The sequence below is a fragment of the Erythranthe guttata genome, chromosome 9 (assembly GCF_056151865.1).
Source record: "Erythranthe guttata isolate IM_541 chromosome 9, IM_541, whole genome shotgun sequence".
NCBI lineage: Eukaryota > Viridiplantae > Streptophyta > Magnoliopsida > Lamiales > Phrymaceae > Erythranthe > Erythranthe guttata.
The window spans coordinates 7,782,530-7,803,473 of record NC_142541.1 but is presented as its reverse complement, the minus strand read 5'-3'; the positions used below and the strand labels follow the sequence as shown (position 1 = coordinate 7,803,473).

Sequence of the window (20,944 nt, the reverse complement as noted above, 5' to 3'; positions counted from 1 at the left end):
TGTTTTCATCATCCTTTTTGCGATTGCACTTTTGCGTGAGTACTTTTGTGCATGCTTTTGTACTTTTACTTATGTGCGTATTGTAGCACCCCATTTACTTTATACTCTATACCGGAAAATGGTATAAAGGTTTTTCTATTAAGTTGCAGCGGAAGACCTTTTAAAAATACGGTTTTGTTTTTCGAAACAAAGTTCTAGAGAAAGGTGGTAAAGTTTTCTCTAGTTTTGAAAATACTTGAAGTGGTTCGCTTCAATTTTCGTTCAATAAAAATCTTTCTTGAAAAACCTTTGAAGTCGAACACTTCATATATTTAGTCAAAAACATTCTCTCTTTATTCGGTGCCACATTTTTCTTTAAACGTTTTCTTACTTTAAATAATGGATCGGGTTGTGGTGGAGCTCTTAAGAAATCAACATTAGAAAATAACAAGAAAGTTGGAAAACATTATATTATACATAAGGGTTAAAATCGTTTCCCGATAACATAGTCAAGTATTACGGATTACAATCCACTAAGAAGATTCAAGTACCAAAACGGAAGTTTATTAAAATCCACATATATTCCATACGGCTCGATCCCTCGGCTTTCCCCGAACTTGGTTCAACTTTGCTCCTCGAATTCGGATCATGCGTTACCTACACCAAGATAACATCTATATGAGCCTTTAAAAAGACTCAGTAAGAATCCGGAAGTAATAACAAGGTTTTGAAAAAGTCTTTTTACACATAATTTATATATATACACGCACATATATATATATATATATATATATATATATATATATATATATATATATATATGTGTGTATATATATATAGGCATACACGAACACATAATAAACTTACGATCATTCCAACTTACACTTGCTATACCTTACCTTTACCTTTCATTTAAACCTTTCCTGGATACTTAACATCCTTTCATATTCTTTTTAAAGTCTGGTACTTAACACCCTTCTTTTCTTTACTTTAATATGCAAAAGTCGGGTACTTAACACCCTTCTTTTCTTTACATTAATATGCAATATGCATGCAAAATGAGACTTAAGACTTTTAAAACTTTTCATGATAAAACGTTGGGCCCGTTTGGAAAAACAATCATGGAGTTCGGCAATAAGCCGTGTATTTCGGAGCTTGTGATCTATAACTTTACTATAGTCACGACTATAACTTTACTATAGCCGAGTTAGTGGTTTATAATCCCGATTCCTATGTGAATCAGTCCCTATGTGGACATGCCCCTATGTGGACCCCAACTATCAACCATTAACCGGAATATAGTCACGGCTATAACTTTACTATAGCCGAGTTAGTGGTATCCCGATTCCTATGTGAATCAGTCTCTATGTGGACAGGCCCCTATGTGGACCCCAACTATGAACCACTAACGGAATACCATCCCCCCGTATCCCATACTTATTCACCTAGTTCCACAACCAATTTCCAAACATTTTTTACTTTGAAAAGTCATGATTTATGCATCTTAGACTTACTAATGAATCATATGATGCTTACATGATCTATCTATGTTACTTTCACATAAACAAGCATAAAGGTAACAAGCACCACAACAATTATATTTCACATCCTTAATCAAATCATTGAACACATAATCATATAGAACATAGCACTTTTACTTTCACATTTAATTTCATAAGCACACATAAACATTTAATATCACATAGTAGCACCAAGAAGGGCATTCTTCAACTTTAACCAAATTATAATCACATAATCATATAACCATGTCATTCATAGCATATCAATATCACTCATATCATGAATTATGAAAATTATCACATACGACATTACTTTACTCTAATCACCTAATACATACACCATTATTTCAAAAGTGCCACACATAATAACAAATAATATACGAAATCAATCAAGTATTCTAACTTATCATAGAAATCATTTAATCATTTTTCTAAATATGGTACTTGCTCCTTAACACCATTCTAGGCTAGTGGATTGTAATTCTTTCTTAGGACATGCAACAATATACCTAAACTTAGATTATTAGGACATAACTTAGAGGTTTCACCTTCATCACTAACTTATCTTTCCTACCTCGGATTGTAGAACCATGATCACAAATCATACTTTGATAAAAATAGTCATCTTAAGAAAATCAAACAGTTTTGGTATCCTGACTTTGAAAAATCATTTCTCTTGAACCACAAATCAAAAGACTTTGAAACTTTTACAACATACTCCTTTATATGTCTTTAAAATTATTGAAAAACAGTTTATAAAAATCATCATCGGAATAAAAGATATCAATAAATTTTTAAGGTGGTACAGTTTTGAAATGTGAACAGAGGTCCTGACTTTAAAAATTCATTTTGCTTTACTAATTCATCCAAACCTTTTGAAATTTTAACTCCATATACTATTAGGAGTCTTATATACCCCAGAAAATACTTAGGAACCTAGGATAAATAAATAAAATGGTACAGTAGTGCAGTTTAAAACTCAGAACAGGGGAGGAGACTTCAAAAATTTCTTATAAATTATCTACTGTGTCAAACACTACCAAATATTATCTCAAATAATTTTTCTAAGTTGGGGTTCTAATCCAAGTGGAATTACTAAATTTGAAAGAGTAAAACATTAGATTTCATTACTAATTCTAAACTAACTCTAATTTTGTACAGTTTCAGTAAATAATTCATAACTCATTTATTTCTACTCCAAAAATTACAAGCCACATATGAATATGACCATAACAGAGAGATCTATCCTCATATTAGATTTCGTAGTTTTCATAAATAAACTCGTGGGTGAAACATGGGTTAAAATCCGTACCTATGAATCTGTAAATTTTACATTTAATCATCTATTTCAAGATTCTAGACTCAATCAACTTAGATGCCTCAAATCCAAACCTTAAACATATAGATCACAACTAGTAAATCAATAATATTAACATGCAATGATTAGAACCATAAGGATAATAAATTTCATAGCATATAATCATCAAATTTCGGGTTTCTCACCAATCTTCTATTTTCTTTCAAGAATCAAGAATCAAGAGCTAGATTCTCACATGCAAAGCCTTAAACATAGAATTAAACATATCAATCATCATCATCATTTTTCTCATCAAAGATCAAGGATTCAAGCATGGATCTTAACATGCATGAGACTAAACATATAATATAACATACTATGAGCACTTTATTTCATAAAACTTTCGATTTCTTCAAACACTCAAGAAGGGGAGTTTTTCAAAAAGAGAAGAGAAGGAAATACTATTGATGTTAGCTTGATGTAGCAAGAATTTCATGATTCTTACCTTAAGATCTTTTCAAAATTTGAAGAACTTTGTGGATATTTGCAACCCACTAGAGAAACCTTCAAGAAATTCAAAAATTAGAGAAAGCTCTTAGGGGATTTTCGAAAATTGAAGAAATAAACAAAGAACAAGAGTTTTCTTACACGTCTTTATGAAGAACCTCTTTTATTGAAATGAAAAGAGTTCTTGAACTTTACCTTACTACAAATTTCGAAATTAAGAAAGAAGAGATGAAGAGATTTAATGGGGAAGGCTTGAATTAGAAGAAGAGATTTCTTCTTCTACTTGGGCTATTTTGATCGATGGAGAGGGGGAAGGAGAAGGGGACTTGGCTGATTTTTTGGTGTGTGGAAATGAAGAGGAGAGGGTGCTATTTATAGAATTGAAGAGGCTTGTATTCTTAATGAGTAAGTATGAAGAGGGGTCTTTTTGCAATTAGGAGTAACTTGAAATAATCTAGAGGGACTTCTAGGCAATTTCATTTAAGTTATCCTAAAAATAATGCTAAATGAAAAGCCAAGTGGAAATGCACATGGAATAAGTGTATGCATGCAACACATACAATCATAGCCAATTTAAAGAGAGGAAATTACTATCAATTAAGCATATAAAATTTCTAGTGTGAGTAAATAAATTCTTATATTATTAAAACTAAATTCACGTAGATCACATAATTTCACGTGTTCAATTATATTAAACACATGAAATACATTTTAGTTGCACATATAGAGAATAAAATAATCAAAAAATATTCATGTAGACATATAATGCACATTAGTTCACCTAAATTCACATAAATAGCAAATATAGCAAATTGAAAAGCAAATAATTAAATTCGCACATACAACACATATTCATGCTAAGGAGACGAGATGGAAAATACGGAAACAGGGTATCGGAAACGTGGGGTCTTACAATCTCCCCCCCTTAAAAGATTTTTGTCCTCAAAATTGTGACATGCCCAGAATAAATTCAGGAATCGACTCATGACTTCCTCTTGGGGTTTCCAATCTACTGTTTGGCCTTTTGATCAAGAGTTCGGATGGTTTGGTTTGACATTAGACAGAAAATGTAGCCAGCTAAAATAGCTTTCTAATGTCGTCGGAACCATTTGATTTGGAGTCTGGATGAGAAAGTTATGCTCGACTTCGTGGACACTACCGAAGATGTTGAGGGATCCTCTCTTCTAATTTGATTTTATTTTCCTAATTGCAACTCTTTTCTTACTCTTTGATCATTTTTTCTTCATAGAAACCTAATTATAATTTTGTACCTATAGAATACTAAATCCACCAATTAAACCAGAAATATAAATTAATCCATAAAAAAATCCACGTAAACGTAAACGTCGAGTGTTATTTCTCCACTCCACTGTATCTTTTCTATCTAGTGTTTTTGATGTTGTTTGGTTATGCGTATTAAAGTCCTAGTGTTGTTTTTCGTGTTTTGAAGAACGTTGTTGCGAATGCACTTTTCCGCATGTTTTGTTACATGTACGTTTGTGCATGTCCATTTGAGCGAGTGTGTTCTTGCATGTTTGTTGATTTGTATTAATGTCCTAGGATTGTAGTTTGTGTTTTCATGATCCTTTTTGCGAATGCACTTTTGCGTGAGTATTTTTGTGCATGCTTTTGTACTTTTACTTATGTGCGTATCTTTCGTAGCGAGTGTTTTTGTTCACGTTTTTTGATGCGCAATTGTGTCCTCGAACTGTAGCACGAATTTTCATGATCGCTTTTGGAATCCAATTTTGACCATGTTCGAGCCAAATTTGGAAATTTGACATTAGACAGAAATTGTAGCTAGCTAAAATAGCTTTCTAATGCCGCCAAAACCATTTGATTTGGAGTCTGGATGAGAAAGTTATGCTCGACTTCGTGGACACTACCGAAGATGTTGAGGGATCCTCTCTTCTAATTTGATTTTATTTTCCTAATTGCAACTCTTTTCTTACTCTTTGATCATTTTTGCTTCATAGACACCTAATTATAATTTTGTACCTATAGAATATTAAATCCACCAATTAAAACAGAAATACAAATTAATCCATAAAAAAATCCACGTAAACTTAAACGTTGAGTGTTATTTCTACACTCCACTGTATCTTTTGTATCTAGTGTTTTTGCTGTTGTGTGGTAATGCGTATTAAAGTCCTAGTGTTGTATTTCGTGTTTTTAACAACGTTGTTGCGAATGCACTTTTGCGCATGTTTTTATACATGTACGTTTGTGCATGTCCATTTGAGCGAGTGTGTTCTTGCATGTTTGTTGATTTGTATTAATGTCCAAGGATTGTAGTTTGTGTTTTCATGATCCTTTTTGCGAATGCACTTTTGTGTGAGTACTTTTGTGCATGCTTTTGTACTTTTACTTATGTGCATATCTTTTGTAGCGAGTGTTTTGGTTCACGTTTTTTGATGTGCATTCATGTCCTCAAACTGTAGCACGTATTTTCATGATCGCCTTTGGAATCCAATTTTGACCATGTTCGAGTCCGAATTTGGAAATTTGACATTAGACATGAAGTGTAGCCACCTAAAATAGCTTTTCTAATGCCACTGGAACCATTTGATTTGGAGTTCGGATGAGAAAGTTGTGCTCGACTTCGTGCACACTACCGAAGATGTTGAGGGATCCTCTCTTCTAATTGAATTTTATTTTCCTAATCGCAACTCTTTTCTTACTCTTTGATCATTATTGCTTCATGGAAACCTAATTATAAATTTGTACCTATAAGATACAAAATCCACCAATTAAAAAAGAAATATAAATTAATCCATAAAAAAATCCACGTAAACGTAAACGTTGAGTGTTATTTCTCCACTCCACTGTATCTTTTCTATCTAGTGTTTTTGCTGTTGTTTGGTTATGCGTATTAAAGTCCTAGTGTTGTTTTTCGTGTTTTGAAGAACGTTGTTGCGAATGCACTTTTCCGCATGTTTTGTTACATGTACGTTTGTGCATGTCCATTTGAGCGAGTGTGTTCTTGCATGTTTTTTGATTTGTATTAATGTCCTAGGATTGTAGTTTGTGTTTTAATGATCCTTTTTGCGAATGCACTTTTGCGTGAGTACTTTTGTGCATGCTTTTGTACTTTTACTTATGTGTGTATCTTTCGTAGCGAGTGTTTTTGTTCACGTTTTTTGATGCGCATTTGTGTCCTGAAATGTAGCACGTATTTTCATGATCGCTTTTGGAATCCAATTTTGACCATGTTCGAGTCCGAATTTGGAAATTTGACATTCGACGTGAATTGTAGCCAGCTAAAATAGCTTTCTAATGCCGCCGGAACCATTTGATTTGGAGTCTGGATGAGAAAGTTATGCTCGACTTCGTGGACACTACCGAAGATGTTGAGGGATCCTCTCTTATAATTTGATTTTATTTTCCTAATTACAACTATTTTCTTACTCTTTCATCATTTTTGCTTCATAGACACCTAATTATAATTTTGTACCTATGGAATACTAAATCCACCAACTAAAACAGAAATATAAATTAATCCATAAAAAAATCCACGTAAACTTAAACGTTGAGTGTTATTTCTACACTCCACTGTATCTTTTGTATCTAGTGTTTTTGCTGTTGTTTGGTTATGCGTATTAAAGTCCTAGTGTTGTACTTCGTGTTTCATGATCCTTTTTACGAATGCACTTTTGAGTGAGCACTTTTGTGCATGCTTTTATACTTTTACTTATGTGCGTATCTTTTGTAGCGAGTGCTTTTGTTCACGTTTTTTGATGTGTATTCGTGTCCTCGAACTGGAGCACGTATTTTCATGATCGCTTTTGGAATCCAATTTTGACCATGTTCGAGTTCGAATTTGGAAATTTGATATTAGACAGGAATTGTAGCCAGCTAAAATAGCTTTCGAATGCCGCGGGAACCAGTTGATTTGGAGTCCGGATGAGAAAGTTATGCCCAACTTCGTGGACACTACCGAAGATGTTGAGGGATCATCTCTTCTAATTTGATTTTATTTTCCTAATTGCAACTCTTTTCTTACTCTTTGATCATTTTTTCTTCGTGGACACCTAATTATCAATTTCTACCTATAGAATACTAAATCCACCAATTAAAGTAGAAATATAAATTAATCCATAAAAAAAATCCACGTAAACTTAAACGTTGAGTGTTATTTCTAAACTCCACTGTATCTTTTGTATCTAGTGTTATTGTTGTTGCTTGGTTATGCGTATTAAAGTCCTAGTGTTGTATTTCGTGTTTTTAAGAACGTTGTTGCGAATGCACTTTTGTGCATGTTTTTTTACATGTATGTTTGTGCATGTCTATTTGAGCGAGTGTGTTTGTGCATGTTAGTTGATTTGTATTAATGTCCTAGGATTGTAGAGTGTGTTTTCATGATCCTTTTTGCGAATGCACTTTTGCGTGTGTACTTTTGTGCATGCTTTTGTACTTTTACTTATGTGTGTATCTTTTGTAGCGAGTGTTTTTGTGCACGTTTTTTGATGCCCTGTCATGTCCTCGAACTGTAGTACGTATTTTCATGATCGATTTTGGAATCCAATTTTGACCATGTTAGAGTCAGAATTTGGAAATTTGACATAAGACAGGAATTGTAGCCAGCTAAAATAGCTTTCTAATGCCTCCGGAACCAGTTGAGTTGGAGTCCGGATGAGAAAGTTATGCTCGACTTCGTGGACACTACGAAGATGTTGAGGGATCATCTCTTATAATTTGATTTTATTTTCCTAATTGCAACTCTTTTCTTACTCTTTGATCATTTTTGCTTCATGGACACCTAATTATCAATTTGTACCTATAAGATACTAAATCCACCAGTTAAAACAGAAATATAAATTAATCCATAAAAAAATCCACGTAAACGTAAACGTTGAGTGTTATTTCTACACTCCACTGTATCTTTTCTATATAGTGTTTTTGTTGTTGTTTGGTTATGCGTATTAAAGTCCTAGTGTTGATTTGGTATTTTTAAGAACGTTGTTGCGAATGGACTTTTGCGCATATTTTTTTACATGTACGTTTGTGCATGTCCATTTGAGCGAGTGTGTTTGTGCATGTTTGTTGATTTGTATTAATGTCCTAGGATTGTAGTTTGTGTTTTCATGATCCTTTTTGCGAATGCACTTTTGCGTGAGTACTTTCGTGCATGCTTTTGTACTTTTACTTATGTGCGTATCTTTTGTAGCGAGTATTTTTGTGCACGTTTTTTGATGCGCATTCATGTCCTCGAACTTTAGAACGTATTTTCATGATCGCTTTTGGAATCCAATTTTTACAATGTTCGAGTCCGAATTTGGAAATTTTACATTAGACAGAAATTGTAGCCAGCTAAAATAGCTTTCTAATGCCGCAAGAACCATTTGATTTTGAGTCCGGATGAGGAAGTTATGCTCGACTTCGTGGACACTACCGAAGATGTTGAGGGATCCTCTCTTCTAATTTTATTTTATTTTCCTAATTGCAACTCTTTTCTTACTTTTTGATTATTATTGCTTCATGGACACCTAATTATCAATTTGTACCTATAAAATACAAAATCCACCAATTAAAACAGAAATATAAATTAATCCATAAAAAAGTCCACGTAATCGTAAACGTTGAGTGTTATTTCTACACTCCACTGTATCTTTTCTATCTAGTGTTTTTGTTGTTGTTTGGTTATGCATATTAAAGTTGTAGTGTTGTTTTTCGTGTTTTTAAGAACGTTGTTGCGAATGGACTTTTGCGCATATTTTTTTACATGTACGTTTGTGAATGTCCATTTGATCGAGTGTGTTTGTGCATGTTTGTTGATTTGTATTAATGTCCTAGGATTGTAGTTTGTGTTTTCATGATCTGTTTTGCGAATGCACTTTTCCGCATGTTTGTTTACATGTATGTTTGTGCATGTCCATTGGAGCGAGTGTGCTTGTGCATTTTGGCTGATTTGTATTAATGTCGGAGGACTGTAGTTTGTGTTTTCATGATCCATTTTGCGAATGCACTTTTGCGTGAGTACTTTTCTGCATGCTTTTGTAGTTTTACTTATGTGCGTATCTTTTCTAGCGAGTGTTTTTGTGCATGTTTCTTGATGCACATTCATGTCCTCGAACTGTATCATGTATTTTCATGATCGCTTTTGGAATCAAGTTTTGACCATGTTCGAGTCCGAATTTGGAAATTTGACGTTAGACAAGGATTGTAGCCAACTGCAATAGCTTTCTAATGCCGCCGGAACCAGTTGATTTGGAGTCCGGATGAGAAACTTATGCTCGACTTCGTGGACACTACCAAAGATGTTGAGGGATCATCTCTTCTAATTTGATTTTATTTTCCTAATTGCAACCATTTTCTTACTCTTTGATCATTTTTGCTTCATGGACACCTTATTTTCGATCTGTAGTTATAAGATACTAAATCCACAAATTAAAACAGAAATATAAATTAATCCAAAAAAAATCCACGGAAACGTAAACTTAGAGTGTTATTTCTACACTCCATTGTATCTTTTGTATCTACTGTTTTGGCTGTTGTTTGGTTATACGTATTAAAGTCCTAGTGTTGTAGTTCGTGTTTTTAAGAACGTTGTTGCGAATGCACTTTTGCGCATGGTTTTTTACATGTACGTTTGTGCATGTCCATTGGAGCGAGTGTGTTTGTCCATGTTTGTTGAGTTGTATTAATGTCCTAGGATTGCAGTTTGTGTTTTCATGATCCTTTTTGCGAATGCACTTTTGCGTGCATAATTTTGTGCGTGCTTATGTACTTTTACTTATGTGCGTATCTTTTCTAGCGAGTGTTTTTATGCACGTTTCTTGATGAGAATTCATGTACTCGAACTGTAGCACGTATTTGCTTGATCGCTTTTGGAATCCAATTTCGACCATGTTCGAGTCCGAATTTGGAAATTTGACGTTAGACAGGATTTGCAGCCAGTTGAAATAGCTTTCTAATGCCACCAGAACCTGTTGATTTGGAGGCCGCATGAAAAGTTATGCTCGACTTCGTGGCGGGATGCTATGGAAACCAATCTGTACAATCCGGGGCAGCAGCGGTTGAGCGGCTGCAGCGGCGAGAAGGGCCACGGTGGCGCGTGTGACTCACGTGCGGTCTTCGGGCGGTGCGTGGGGATGCGTGCGGCTTCGGCTTGTGTGCTGCTCCTCGATTCTTCGATCTTCGATCTTCCTCCTCTCGGATTTCACCTCGTATACTTCGATCTACTAAACACGTGGCACTAGACACGTAATAGTTAGAAATAACGGAAGAAATGAAAGAAGGAAAGGAATACCGAAGGGGATCGGCCAACAGATGGCCGATTCCGGCAAGACGGCGGCGGCGACGGCGGTGGTGGCCGCGGGAGAGAGTGGCCGAGAGAGAGAGGGACGGCTAGGGTTAGGGTTAGGTCTTATTGTTGTGCAAGACCTATAAATCAAGTATTTATAGTGTCTTGCATAAAACCCTAACAGGCTTAAGTTGGACCGGGCCCAACAGCTTAAGTTCGTTAGTTCTTTTACTTGCTCGTCTCTCTCAATTCAATGATCGGAAAATTGTAACGATTACATTTTCGAAATCATTATAATTTCCTCATCACTACGAGTGCCAATTCTCAATTTCCAACTTTCTAAAAGTGGAAACCCTAATTCAGTGCACTTTCTAAATTTGGAAACTTCCCGATTTAGAAAGTCAACTAAGATGTTCGCCTATTCTTTTCCTTTTCTTATTCTCATTCATAATTCAAAATTACGAATGTTGGAACCAATCATATTGACTTCCAATCATGCAAAGATAAACCATTTTATCTTTGACCGTTTATTCAAAGATCTCATGTGCACGAGCAGAGTGACCCTCGATGGTTCAGGTGTAAGCTAGCCGTGGGCCCACAACCCTTTGTGGTCAAAACTCGTCCCTTAGAGTTACGATTAAGATGAAACTCGTTTCACCTTAATCACCCAACGAATCGAGATTGGCGTCTAGCAACTACGCGTCATGATTCCCTAGATACAAATGAAGTGCCTGCAAGAACCTTCAGATATAGTTAACGTACAGTACGGTCCCTTCGATACATATGTCCCGATTGAACTAGAGGCATTGGTTCATCGAGACCTCTTTATTTGTTCAATGACGCTGCGATTGTTCTAAGTGTTGTAATCGTTACGTGCATGACTTAGAGAATCGAATTATCTAATCATCACTTAGTCAGCTGTGGCCAGAGACTTAGAATGATTACAAACTATCAGAACACACAGGACATCCAAGACTATTCTAGCGATCGAATCCCCGACTACAATGCACAGACCTCCCACTAGATTTCGAACTGCACGAACACTGGCCCTTGGGATGGTCCTCGGTGGAACTCAGGGACAGGTCACGATACAGCTGGTCCTCTAGTGAAGTCACGGTGATGTCTAGGTCATAAGGACTAATGGTGTACACCTATACCATATATATCTCTACTCGATTATTGGGAACCACTTAGAGATTTATAGGGTGAGGGAGTTCAGTGAACTCGTCAACTTACGAGCACCCACTTATGCATGCCGATATCACAATACCGTTTACTGATGAGATGCAGTACACATACACTAAGTGCTAGTCTCTTAATGGGACAGGCCGATATCCTCATTGGTGGCGTAACCCTTCGACTAGGAACACGTTTAATAGTTATAATACTTAAATAAATATCTCACGATCCTAACGATCAATTACTAGTACTTGTAATAACTGTAAGGACTATATCCATGCTTGTGACAAAGGGACAAAGATATAGAATGCCAAGGTGTTTTATCATTAATACGAATAAAGGTTCGTCTATTACAATAATAAATTCGAAAGACCACAGCCACATGTTGGCTTGTTGGTCACCTACTCTTACATTACTTTCCTTTTGGCATTAATTTCGAGCTAAGCATTCTTCCTCTTCTTACTTTGCTTTCGCCAAGCATTCTTACTTTCCTTTCGGCATTAACTTTGAGCTAAGCATTCTTCCTCTTCTTATGGAATTAGCTTTTGCCAAGCATTCTTACTTTTCTTTTGGCATTAGGTTCGAGGTAAGCATTTTTAGTTTCCTTTTTCCATTAGCTTTGAGATAAGCATTATTCCTCTCCTTATGCAATTAGCTTGTGCTAAACATTCTTACTTTCCTTTTTGGCATTAGGTTCGAGCTAAGCTTTCTTCCTCTCCTTATGGAATTAGCTTGAACTAAGCATTGTTATTTTCCTTTTAGCGTTAGCTTTGATCGAAGCATTCTTCATCTCCTTTTCGAATTAGCTTGTGCTAAGCATTCTTACATCCTTTTTGGTATTAGTTTTGAGATAAGAATTCATACTTTCTTTTTTGCATTAGCTTCGAGCTAAGCATTATTACTTTCTTTTTTGCATTAGCATTGAGCTAAGCATAATTCCTCTCTTTATGGAATTAGCTTTGAGCTAAGCATTGGCCCTCTCCTTATGAAATTCGCTTGTGCTAAGCTTTCTTACCATTTTTTTACATTAGCGTTGAGCTAAGCATTATTCCTCTCCTTTTGGAATTAACATGTGCTAGACATTCTTACTTTCGTTTTGACATTAGCTTGTAGCTTACCATTCTTACTTTCCTTTTGGCGTTAGCTTCGAGCTGAGCATTATTCATCTTCTTAAGGAATTAGCTTTTTATTTATTTATTTTTTTTCTATCTTTTTATATTTTATTTTGATTTTATTTCAATAAAAAAATTAATTTGTTTTGCATTTTTGTTCTTATGGAATTAGCTAGTGTTAAGCATTCTTACTTACCTTTTGGGCATTAACTTCGAGCTAAGCATTATTCCTCTCCTTATGGAATTAGCTTTTGCTAAGCATTCTTACTTTCGTTTTGGCATTAGCTTCGAGCTAAGCATTACTCCTCTTCTTATGGAATTAGTTTATTTATTTATTTATTTTATTTTATTTTTTAATATATTTATTTATTTATTTTAATGTTTTTATAATTTTTTTATTATTTCTTCTTATGGAATTAGCTTGTGCTAAGAATTCTTACTTTCCGTATGTAACTAGTAATGTATAGCAATTTACCGGAATGTATACAGTCTGTGGAACACTGTAACTTGAAGCAGATATAACTTCAACCAAATTTTTTGACACCTTCAAGGAGAGGATGAAGCTTCCATTAAGCTGCAATTGCAAATCATACCAAAAATAATTATGTTAGTGCAAATCAACAAAAATTAAACAAACATCAAAACACACAAAAATCAACAAACACTACGAGATTGAGATATACAGAGAGAGACGCCATAGTTGTCAAATGCTACGAGTTTTAGACCAAACCGTCAATGAATCCTCACCCCAAGCGCCTCCTACCACGCCTCCTACCAAAACCCTAACCGCCGCTAACCACCGATTTCGCGCTCGCAAATGAAAAAAATTAAAAAACATTAATCTGACAATAAAAATTGAACGTAATTGCCATAAAAATAGATCTCGACGAGAGAGGTCCAACGGTGGGTAGCCCATCAAATTCCGACCGCCGGAACACAAATTACACCTCCGACAAGACCCACTGTCGTCGAAATACGCACCAACCGTATGAAATCGGCACCAAAAGTTATGATTCCGGGAAGCAACATCGCCGGTTGAAGACCTATGGAGGTGGGATTTGTTGGGGATCGTGCATGTATACGCAGCGGAATTTAAAATTTTAGATCGAACTAGTTTCGATCACATGCATGAACTATTCACATAGTCAACGTACCTTAACGCTTCCGCCATACACATGGTAATTTTTTATTTTATTAAAACATGTAAAACCGAAAAAATATAAAACATGCTTGTTCATCATATTGCAAAAATCGAAACACGTAATCACATATTACTCATGCTCGTAAATTAAAATTCACACAAACATGTTCAAATCAAATTTACGAAAGTTCCGATTTAATTACCTCTTGTAGCGTGAGATTTCGACGAATCGAAATCCGAACTCAAACCCGTACAAGCTGCGTTATACCACTCCTAGGGGCTGCAGGAATACCACCAAACAGCAGCCGGTCCGACGGTGAGGCGACGGCGGCGCGTGCGAATTAGCGGCGGCGGCGCGTGGGGCGGTGCAGCGGCGGTGCAGCGATGTCTTCGGGGCTGCAGCTCCTCTCCAATCAGGTTTCACCTCGAATAAACCGATCTCCCCCTACTGTAGCACTAGATACAAAGGGGTTAGATAACAAGGGAAATAAGAGAGAAAAAGAAGAGAAAACCGGCGGTTTTCGGCGGCGAACGGCGCCGGTGCGGCGGGGCAGCGGCGACCGAGAGGCTTGGGCGGCTAGGGCTGGACGGCTAGGGTTGTGCGAGTAAAAAAATTAAAACTCAAACTCTTGTTTGAGGTCTATTTATACTAGGGTTCTCAACCCTTGTGGGCTTAAGTCATTGGGCTTGACCCACTGATGCATTAAGCCCATTCCCTCGTCGGCCTCGTTTCTAGCAAACGATCGTTCACAAAATTATAACAAAATTATACTTGTGACGAGCTTAAATTCCTCGTCGATACGAGTGCCTCTTCGAAATTTCCAATTTCCAAAGTGGAAACTTCCACTTCAGTGGACCTGTTAAATCGGGAAACTTCCCAATTTAGAAAGGTCACTAAATTCCGCATGTCTCTTTCTCTACGTTTATTCCGACTCGTAATCCACAATCATGAATCTTGGACTCAATCATATTGACCTCCAACTTTGCAAAGATTAACATATTAACCTATGCTCATTGTTATCAAGGATCCGTATTACACGAGAAGTGTGACCCTCAATGGTTCAGGTGTATGCTAGTCGTGGGCTCACAACTCTTTGTGATTCGTGTTAGAGTAGGTGACCAACAAGCCAACATGTGGCTGTGGTCTTTCGTATTTGTTATTGTAATAAACGAACCTTTATTCGTATTAATGATAAAACACCTTGGCATTCTATATCTTTGTCCCTTTGTCACAAGCATAGATATAGTCCTTACAGTTATTACAAGTACTAGTAATTGATCGTTAGGATCGTGAGATATTTACTTAAGTATTATAACTGTTAAACGTGTTCCTAGTCGAAGGGTTACGCCACTAATGAGGATATCGGCCTTTCCCATGAAGACTAGCACTTAGTGTATGTGTACTGCATCTCATCAGTAAACGGTATTGTGATATCGGCATGCATAAGTGGGTGCTCGTAAGTTGACGAGTTCACTGAACTCCCTCACCCTAGAAATCTCTAAGTGGTTCCCAATAATCGAGTAGAGATATCTATGGTATAGTTGTACACCATTAGTCCTTATGACCTAGACATCACCGTGACTTCACTAGAGGACCAGCTGTATCGTGACCTGTCCCTGAGTTCCACCGAGGACCATCCCAAGGGCCAGTGTTCGTGCAGTCCGAAATCTAGTGGGAGGTCTGTGCATTGTAGTCGGGGATTCGATCGCTAGAATAGTCTTGGATGTCCTGTGTGTTCTGAAAGTTTGTAATCATTCTAAGTCTCTGGCCAGAGCTGACTAAGTGATGATTAGAGAATTCGATTCTCTAAGTAATGCACGTGACGATTACAACACCTAGAACGATCGCACCGTCATCGAACATATAAAGAGGTCTCGATGAACCAATGCCTCTAGTTCGATCGGGACATATGAATCGAAGGGACCGTACTGTACGTTAACTATATCTGAAGGTTCTTGCAGGCACTTCATTTGTATCTAGGGAATCATGACGCGTAGTTGCTAGACGCCAAACTTGATTCGTTGGGTGATTAAGGTTAAACGAGCTTCATCTTAATCGTAACTCTAAGGGACGAGTTTTGACCACAAAGAGTTGTGGGCCCACGGCTAGCTTACACCTGAACCATCGAGGGTCACACTGCTCGTGCACATGAGATCTTTGAATAAACGGTCAGAGATAAAATAGTTTATCTTTGCATGATTGGAAGTCAATATGATTGAGTCCAACGTTCGTAATTTGGAATTATGAATGCGAATAAGAAAAGGAAAAGAATAGGCGAACGTGTTAGTGAACTTTCTAAATCGGGAAATTTCCAAATTTAGAAAGCGCACTGAACTAGGGTTTCCACTTTTGGAAAGTTGGAAAATGAAAGATGGCAATCGTAATGACGAGGATATTATAATGATTCCGAAAATGTAATTGTTGCAATTTTCCGATCATTGGATTGAGAGAAACGAGCAAGTAAAAGTACTAGCGAACTTAAGCTGTTGGGCCCGGTCCAACTTAAGCCCGCTAGGGTTTTATGCAAGACACTATAAATACAAGATTTATAGGTCTTGCACAAGTAAGTGAAAACCCTAACCCTAGCAGCCGTCCACCTCTCTCTCTCTCTCGCCCTCTCATCCGCGGCCGTGACCGGCGCCGTCGCCGGAATCTCACCGGAATCGGCCACTCATCGGCCGATCGTTTCGGTAGCTTCTTTCCTTCTCTTTTTCTTCCGTTTTTCTAACTATTACGTGTCTAGTGCCACGTGTTTAGTAGATCGAAGTATACGAGGTGAAATCCAAGAGGAGGAAGATCGAAGATCGAGGAATCGAAGAGCAGCGCACGAGCCGAAGCCGCACGCTACCCCACGCGCCGCCCCGGAAGACCGCGCGTGAGATTCACGCGCCGCCGTGGCCGTTTCACCGCTGCTGCCGCTGCACCGCTGCTGCCCCGATTGTACGGATTGGTTTCCGTAGCAATCTCGACTTGCTAAGCGCTCCTACCTCACGCTTCAAGAGGTAAACACACGAATCCCTTGTTTCGATTCGTTTACGTTTAAACTATGTTTTCATGTTTGCTTTAGTATGATTTTATGTGATTATGTGTAATCGTTTTAATCGCTGCAAGCATGTTATTTGGTTTAAACGCGAGCATGTTAATTGATTTAAATTAGATTAAATTATTTAGCATGTATGTTGTTTTTAATTTCGCTGGAAGCGCAAAGGTACGCAATTAATTGATTTTAATTTGTCGGGCATGTGCTTGTGTGCTTTAAAGTCGTTTAAATCACATTAAATTTTTGTTTTCCGCTGCGTATGCGTGCCCGAAATCCAACACTGGTATCAGAGCTCGTTGCGTAATTAATTGCGTCGTATAATATGCTATGATTTTATGCATGTTCGATTTATTAAAGTAGTGATTGTTGTATTATGTAATTGGGAGTTTTGGTAAGTTTAAAATATTTTTCAAATATTGTTTAGAATTTTTCCAGCTTTAAAATTGTTTAAAATTGGAAAATCGGATCTGAAATTGTTTTTAAAACATCGGTTTTTTAGTTAATCGGATCGAACCGGTCGAACCGGCCGGTTCGATGGTTGTGCACGATTTAGTTGACCGAATCCACGTGGATTCGGGTCGGTCAGACCGGTTCCCGGTCCGACTGACCCGGCCCACTGATTTGGGTCAGCTGGACCGGACAGAACCGGACCGCTTCGGTCCGAACCGGTCAGACCGGTTGGGCCGAACCGGTTCACTGAAAAAAAAAAATAATAAATAAATAAAATTATTTCAGATTTCTAAAATTAAACTTAAAACAAATTGATTTTAATTTTTGGAAAATTATTTTCAATTAATCCCAATTAGATAATTGGATCAACAATCATCTATTTTAGTAAATAGGTGTTAGATTAATCAAATTGATTGAAATTGTTAAATTGATTTCAATTAATAGAACACAAATATAATATTGATTAGAAGTTCAACTTAATTAGTAGTACCTCAACATTATATGAATGATTTATTCTAGTTGAGGTTCTATAATTATTTTGAAAAACCCGATAATTAATTAATGTAATTAATTATATAGTTAGTTCATATGTTCCTCTTAGGACAATATGCGTTTCCATATACCTTTAGAGAACATAGATGTAGGAATCACATAGACCAATCCGAACCTTCTGATGAGATAAAACTTTTAATAAAACCCCTCATTCTTAATCTAATTGAGAATCATTTCAAGCTATAAAGAATGACCCAATCTGTTGAGTTATTTCTTTCCTTCTGCCAACGGTTGGATTATGTGTAGCCCTTTACTGTAGTGCAGTAAGCCGTGTTAGCGGGGAGTGCTATGGTAGAGTAAGCTGTAATTCAATTGACATAGTGATGAAGGTAGCCATAGAAAAGGGTAATGTTGAATTAACGTGGTCGGCTAGATTAACTAGGGACTGCATTAGTTTGGCATAATCAAGTTCTATGAGCATCTTTGATTGGTAGGTTAGACTTGACACGCGACGATTTTGATATTCACGAGATTAACTTAGGTCATTATCAAGTGTGAGGAAAATTTTATTTAGGGTCATATTGTGGATATGATTGATTGTGATCTACCTTTGGGCAAATATAATCGGGCTAGATTAACTACGGGTTATATTTGTCTATTGGACCTAAAGCCCATTAAGAAAAATCAGTTTTCTCGTTTGTCTACTAGAAGGAAGTGGAACTCGATAAAATTAGTGGGAGAACAATTAAATAACATAAGTCCAAACATTTAATTGTAACAATCATTTAACGCGAATCTCTAATAATCCTCTTCTCTATATGTCTCAGATAATCATGTCTAAGAATCCCATAATGTCAATCCTCGACAATAAACTCAATGGCCCTAATTACCTAGATTGGTTGCGTAGTCTTAAGCTTGTGCTAACTGTTGAGGGGCATCTCTATGTTTTGAACGAGAGGCTTCCCGCCACTATACCTGCCACAGCGACTGATGCTGAAAAGGAAACTTATGAAGTTTGGAAGAAAGATGACACTCATGCTAGGTGCTATATGATAGGCGCCATGGAGCCCGCGCTTGCGAGGAAATATGAGTCTCACATGCATGCTGTCGATATAAAGGCTCATCTCGATAGCATGTATAGTGAGAATATTAGGGCATCGAGGTACGCTGCTACAAAGGAGTTGATCACAGCGAGACTGCGCGAAGGGACTTCGGTCCACGAGCACTGTCTCAAAATGATCACTCTCCTTGAAAAGCTAGTGAATCTTGATGTCACCCTCCCGGCCGAGCTCTCGTCAGATTTGATCCTGTTGTCTCTTCCTAGTTCCTATGAATCGTTCATAGTGAACTTCAACATGAACAAACTAGATCCTCCCTTGGACGAGTTAATGAACATGTTGGTCAGCTTCGAGTCCACCATTAAGAAAGAGAAGTCTGTTCTCATTGCTGCTACTTCTGGAAAGAAGAGTTCTTTCCAAAAGAAGAGAAAGGAAAGAGTTCCCTTCCCAAACAGCAAGTTTGAAGTGGGTGAAGGTAGTGGAGGCCCCAAAGCAAAGGTTGGTAAGCAAGTTGATGATGCTTGCCATCACTGTGGAAAGAAAGGACATTGGCGCCGCAACTGCAAGGCTTACCTAAAGCAGAAAGGTTCTGAAAAGGGTACGTATTTCATTGACGTAAATTTGTCTGTCAACTCTTCTTCTTGGGTATTGGATATGGGCTGTGGCTCACATTTGTGCAATGATTTGCAGCTAATGACAAGAAGTCGAAGACTTAGAGCGGGTGAGACCTACCTAAGGATGGGGAATGGAGCAAGAGTTGCTGCTGAAGCCATTGGCACAATTTACTTAAATGTTTTGGATTCTAGTTTTCCTATTGTTTTGAACGATTGTTTATTTGTTCCGTCGCTCATTAGAAACCTTATTTCTATTCCTGTATTAGATATTGAAGGTTTTACTTTTGTTTTTGGAAATTCGATTTGCATTATGCAAAAGAATGAGAATTTAATTTGCAAAGGACGACTATTAAACAACTTGTATGAACTAAATCCAAATGAAATACCTATTAATGTTATTTCAGCAAAACGTAAGGAGATAGATCAAAACCCCGCACAACTTTGGCACGCTAGATTAGGTCATGTCTCTTTAAGAAGGATGAACGATTTTGTCAGTGAAGGATTGTTCTCTTTGCAGGACGTGAAATCACTACAAACTTGTGAATCTTGCCTTAAAGGGAAAATGACCAAGTCACCCTACAAAGGGAAAATGGAACGAGCCGAGGGTCTTTTGGATTTGATCCATACAGACGTATGTGGTCCACTAAGTGTTAGTGCGAAGGGTGGATATAACTACTTCTCTACCTTTACCGACGATTATTCTAGGTATGGATATGTGTACTTGATGAAGTACAAGTCTGAAACATTTGAAAAGTTCAAAGATTTTAGACACGAAGTGGAAAAGCAACTCGGACGAAGTATTAAGAAGCTGCGATCCGATTGTGGTGGAGAATACTTGAGCATCGAGTTCATTGACTATCTAAAAGAGAATGGGATACAATCCCAATGGACTCCACCGGGAACTCCTCAACTTAATGGAGTCTCCGAACGTCGGAATCGAACTTTATTAGATATGGTTCGATCAATGATGGGGTTCACAAACTTACCGGCATACTTGTGGGGTCATGCACTTCGTACTGCCGCGTATTTGCTGAATAGAGTTAACACCAAAGCAGTTAAATCCACACCTTATGAACTTTGGCATTCCCGGAAACCCAACTACAAACATATTAGGATATGGGGTTGTCCCGCTTATGTGAAGCGATTAGTGGGAGATAAGTTGGATAGTAAATCCGACTTGTGCTATTTTGTGGGGTATCCCGAAGACTCGATGGGATACGAGTTCTACTATGTCAAAGAAGCAAAGACGTTTGTTTCGAGAAATGCCACCTTTTAGGAAAGGGAGTTTCTATCCGATAGAAAAGGCAACAT

The 20,944-nt window shown here is 37.2% G+C and overlaps 1 long non-coding RNA gene across 1 annotated transcript; it reads right to left on the bottom strand.

The window, feature by feature from the left end:
• Nucleotides 1–437: 437 nt before the first annotated feature.
• Nucleotides 438–3,900, bottom strand: LOC148767986 (uncharacterized). Its single transcript, XR_016033404.1, has 2 exons — nt 3,302–3,900; nt 438–636 (listed from the first exon to the last, which is right to left on the bottom strand). It is a non-coding gene; the product is annotated as an uncharacterized LOC148767986 (long non-coding RNA).
• Between the last annotated feature and the right edge of the window lie 17,044 nt (nt 3,901–20,944).